Below are 5250 nucleotides of genomic sequence, written 5' to 3'. Positions count from 1 at the left end.
ATCCAGACACATCTGAGTAATTGTTTCCATGTTCCAAGATAGATAGATAAAGTTGCTAAACGAACACCGCCATGTTGTTAACATGATGCCCCCTTGAGTTCTCATGATTAATTCATTCTATCTCTAGTCTTCAACCCCCATTCCTATTCCAATTTTATAAAAATTGATATACAACTAATGAAGCAATTAATGTTTCTTACTATGAAAACAAACCTTCAACCCCAAAACCTTCTTCCATGGATTTTATTCATAATGTCTATTTCAAAAGCCTTGCATATTTTAAATTTTAGTTAGAAAATTTTAGATTCTACAACTACACATAATAAATTCAAATAATCCAACAATGTTTAAATTAAAATAAGATATATCATCTTTTCATTAAAACTAAAAGATTGTAATATAACATTAACAATATTTTAGTTACAAAATAAACTTACAAAAAAAACATAATTTTTTTAAGGTTACTATTATAATTCACAATAATAAGGAAAAGAAACATGGAATGAGGAAAGGGAGGGGGAAGAAGGGAGGGAGGAGGGAGGAGAAGGTTAGTAAGAGGGAACAAAGGCTACAAACAAGGAACTAGGAATAGAGAATAGAATTGAGAATTAAAAGAAGAGACAAGAAATAGATTGAATTAAATATGAGAATCCAAGTGGATATTGTATCAACAACATGGGGATATTTTTTAGCATATATATATAATCTAAAAATAATAATTTATATAATCCAAATAATTGTGCAAATACATTGTTAGGAGAAGTGGAGGCCATGGTGCAAACATATATTCTTTTGGAGGAATATACAATGTTGAGATTGTGTGCAAAAAAAAACAAGACTAGTGACCACAAAAAAGTTTGGCTTACTTGTAGTCACGGCAATAATTATAAAAATAGCACAATGTCTTTTATTGACAAAATATGTAAAAAAAAGACAAGCACAAGATGTATTAATTGCCATTGGTCTATTACCATTCAATGGCACTTTTTAATCAAGGCTAATAAAAATGATGCGATGCTAACAACTAACAATGAACACATTGAATTTGACAAAAAATACAACAATGCTATGCAAATTTTTAATAATATTTGCATAGTAGAGTAGAGAATTCAAGTGAAAAATATAGAGTACAACCATGAGGGGACACTAGACTTATCTTCATTTTTGACTGCATGCAAATTATTTCACAACAATCATGAAACCATCAAAAAAATTTCAAATGTAGGTGTAGCTCCTAAATTCATTCTTGTAACCTTGAAACATCAAGATGTCAACTCTTGACTTAATTTAAAAGATATCTACAATAAGAAAGTTTATTTTCAAAACATGGAGCTCAATAGATGGACATTGCATGAGATATTATTGGATGACTTGCACACTCAAAACGAGCAACATGCCTATCAATGCAATATCAAAGGATAATTCATGCATCTTTTCTTTGTGCCACCCACAACAATGGCACTAGTATGAAAATTTTAGCATGTGATTCTTATGGACTTAAGCTATAAAATGAATTGATTTAAAATGTTGCTATTACATGCTATTAACATGACTTCAATGAATCAAATACTTTTTGCCTATTTTTGCTTCACGATAGTCAAAACAAAGAACATTTTATACCAAGGATTTGATAAAAATTAAAGAAATATTCACCAAAAAATATCAAACACAAGTTATAGTGACAAAAAAGAAATTTGCACTAATGTTGGCTATCCATACTTACTTGCGACACACATCAAGTCTTCTCTATGCTTAGCACATTGTCAAAAATTTCCTATTGAGCAAAAAATATGAGCAAATTTCCTATTGAGCAGAAAAGACTCATCACTTCTTGGACACGACAACCTTATGCATGGATGTATTTCATTGCATGCTTGGCCTGCTCTCATCACATATGATTTGAGATGTTTTTGCATCACCCACCAACAAGCTCACCATGGATCTTTTTTTCAAGCATTGGTCACTTGAAAAACTGGCAACTAGTCTCATTGGTAGAAAACCTAACTTACTTATGAAGATTTATAGCAAGTTGAAGAATATCATAAGCATCTTTTGCCACATCAACAACATATGTTGTAAGAGCAATTTGTTATATTATCATAAGTTCAAGTAACACTTGTCTAAGATTTGACAATCATGCACACATAAGGATGGCCTAGAGGAGCACATGGACATTGTTCCAATAATATCACACAATGAGAGCCATTGGTCCTTTTATTAAATTGATCTTGCAATCAATGATAGTTGAAAAATCTTGTTTGATTAAAAGGAAGGGGGTATATGCATAGTTGATCCCTACATTTATAATAAAACCATTGAATATAATTATGCCATGGATATTTAAAATAATACCAAGTTTTGTTTAGGGAAAAGCAAATGAAACACAATTTTATCAAATGGTGTGTAAGGTTTCACATTCATCCACCACTATTCATCTCCGTGCATCCAGATGCATTTAGGTCCCACACATGAGTTAATGTTCCATGATTGCTTTCACTTTTTGAAGATTCCACACAAAAGTTGTTGTAAGATGGAAAAAAGACTCCACTATGGCTTCCCACGCTCCTCTTCCCTTGCTTCATAAAGATGGGAGTGGATGACAGCAAAAAAGTAAAAGCAGTAGAGATTTCTTTCATATTGATGTTTTGTTACAATCAATTTCCACTTTAGATCTTCATTGCTTCGATATGATGTGCCATTGGAAAAGGAATGAGAAAAGTGATGATTGAGCATATGATTTCTTTACAATACAAGTATAGCCATGGAATGAAATCAGTTTTTGTTTTTTTCCTTGTAAAGACACAAGTAACATTATAATGACATATTAACAAGTGAATGGTGATAATAACATCCTTGTGAATACGACGAGCAAAATATTACTTAACGACGATGTCTGATATATATATATATATATATTTGTTAAAAAGTATGTCTCTGTTGCAATGGTGGGATAAGAAAAAGGTGTTGAGAAGAAAAAAATAAAAAAATAAAAAAATAAAAAAATCATAAGTTACACTACTTAAAAGTCTCCTCTTCTAGCTGACCCCAAGATGTGAAAAGTGAAAATGTATGTAGAAATAAGTGCTGTGTGAATTCGAGATTCATAATTTTTTAGAAATATTGGTATTTTGTAACTTTACAATACCAAAACCTTACATATATATATATATATATATATATGTGTGTGTGTGTGTGTGTGTGTTTTCAAAAACGATAATACTCAAAGTTAATGCTACCTGGATTACATTTTATGTTAGACAGAAAGCACACATACATACACATGTATATACATTTATCAGATCGTAATGTCGAGCTGTAATAGATTAGAAATTCCACAGCAAAAGATAAGAAAACCCTAAACTCAAACCCTAAGAACGCAAACCCTATAAGGAATGGTGGTTGGGAAGAGCTCACCTGATAAGACCTTGGAAAACTGATTGAACATCCGCAATGCGGCGCTTTCATGGTTGTCAATCACCAAGTAGGGACCACTGCTGCTGCCACTTGGTCGTCGTTGTTGATCTTGCCATAGCTTATCGCACAAAGTCGGAGGAGATGAAGAGGAATGAATGCCGAATATGCGGTGGAGCAGTCGAACAAAACCCGGGAAACAGTATTCTCCCTTTTTTCTTTTGTATTTTTGGTAAAGAATTGATTATCGTGATATATGTATCTCTCTGGGTCCTTTGAATCCATGCAACCATCAATAACTCTGCATCGATTCCCATGACTTGAGGTTAAAAGTTCCCGCAAATTTTTCTTTGTGCGTGCAGACTAAGTCAAGATTCGAATCCTGCTACCGCTCGACACACTCACCCACCTAACTCCAGCGACGTTTCAACTAGGGAAATTTGGCGACAGGCTTATCTCTAATACCCTGGATTCCTCTTATTTGTGCTTCTGGTCAAGAAATCAGTAGCATCTGCTGTAGCTACTTTCCATTTAACCAGTTACGAATTTGTAAAAACACTGAGAAAGACAGAAATGACGACAACTGCACAAGCGTCTGCAAAGAAGGGAAAAGAGTCCCGAGCACAGGAGAGAGAGAGAGAGAGAGAGAGAGAGAGCATACCTTCATTCATAGACGTGAAAACTGACGTAAAGCTTGCAGGAAAAACAAGGCCAGGGAATTGTTGTCCTTCCTGGTTCTGACATGTTCAACAGAAGGAATTGAAATCAAGGTCGTGAAGGAATTGTTCTCTGCTCCGTCCTTGGCAAAGACCCTGGACGGCCCCAGTTGATATCTTTGTTCTCACATGATTGACTGGAACCCACACAGGAGGATTTCATGTTGGGGCGTGGCTTGTCGTGGCCCCACATTCAGCACTTTGTGCCCAGGGAGACTCTTGGAGTGTCCAACAGTCTGGAAGCTAGGTGGAAAATGCTTCACCACTGTCAGGGTTCTCAGCATGTGAACAAAGAAGGGTAGTGATGAAGATCAAGACAGTTACGCGTTGGCAATCTCTAACTTCAAACTGAAAAGGAAAACTAAAGTGCCATGAATAAATACAATCAATGCTAGAAAGTAGTTGCTTCGAGAATACCCAATCAAGAAAATAACAGCAATGATAGCTTCCGAACACTCATGATCTACCTCCCACTAAGCCTCTTTTCAGAACCCTGAATTCTAAGTTTTATGAAGGCTCCATGGGCCGCGCTGAGACACAGCAGTTGGAAGTTGATTGAAACAATGATGTTTAACAGATTACTTGAGATCGTCAAAGAAACAACAGCGCGTGATTTAGGAGATATGTATTTGAGAAAATGTGGATAATAATGCGGATAAAATTGCGCAGAACAGTAAACCGTGTAGAAGGAAAGCACAAACCCTTGACAATGCCTTTCTTTGATTGGTTTATTAAGGGGTCGTCTTAAGAAATAGGGATCTAACCATATAAGAAATCAAGTGACAGCATGAGTTATTTCAAGTTGTTTCTGAATTTGTATTCCATGACCAGAGTTTAAAAACGAATAGAGCTTTTGCTGTTTTCATTACGAGAAAAGTCTGCTCTCAAGATTGTCCGATTACCGGTTCTGCAGACCTAAATTCTCAATTTTACCTTGAGAATGTAAATTATAGTTGACGGACTAGATCAACTGCTTTTATCCACCGGCACTTAGGTCTCCCCTCTCTTTGTCTTCTGAATCCAATGCCGCTAAATCTGTTGATTATCCAGCAGTGACAACAAGTGATTCCCTCTTCAGACTCTGGCACAACAGAAGCTGAAGGTTTGCAGCACAAGTGGGTTT

The 5250-nt window shown here is 35.3% G+C and overlaps 2 long non-coding RNA genes across 3 annotated transcripts; one reads left to right on the top strand and one right to left on the bottom strand.

Moving 5' to 3' along the window:
• Positions 1 to 2341: 2341 nt before the first annotated feature.
• LOC112277295 (uncharacterized) lies at positions 2342 to 4212 on the bottom strand. 2 transcript variants are annotated; one of them, XR_016500976.1, is made up of 3 exons: positions 4073 to 4212; positions 3415 to 3712; positions 2342 to 2790 (listed from the first exon to the last, which is right to left on the bottom strand). It is a non-coding gene; the product is annotated as an uncharacterized LOC112277295 (long non-coding RNA). The 2 variants fall into 2 exon arrangements; XR_002968354.3 differs by having other exon boundaries at positions 2342 to 2740.
• On the top strand, positions 3472 to 4067 carry LOC141044930 (uncharacterized). The gene is made up of 2 exons (XR_012216734.1): positions 3472 to 3613; positions 3774 to 4067. It is a non-coding gene; the product is annotated as an uncharacterized LOC141044930 (long non-coding RNA).
• Positions 4213 to 5250: the final 1038 nt, after the last annotated feature.

The sequence above is a fragment of the Physcomitrium patens genome, chromosome 25 (genome assembly GCF_059467195.1).
Source record: "Physcomitrium patens ecotype Gransden chromosome 25, ASM5946719v1, whole genome shotgun sequence".
In the NCBI taxonomy this organism is placed as follows: domain Eukaryota; kingdom Viridiplantae; phylum Streptophyta; class Bryopsida; order Funariales; family Funariaceae; genus Physcomitrium; species Physcomitrium patens.
Note: the sequence above shows the minus strand (reverse complement) of the source record. Positions and strands in the feature narration are given on the sequence as shown.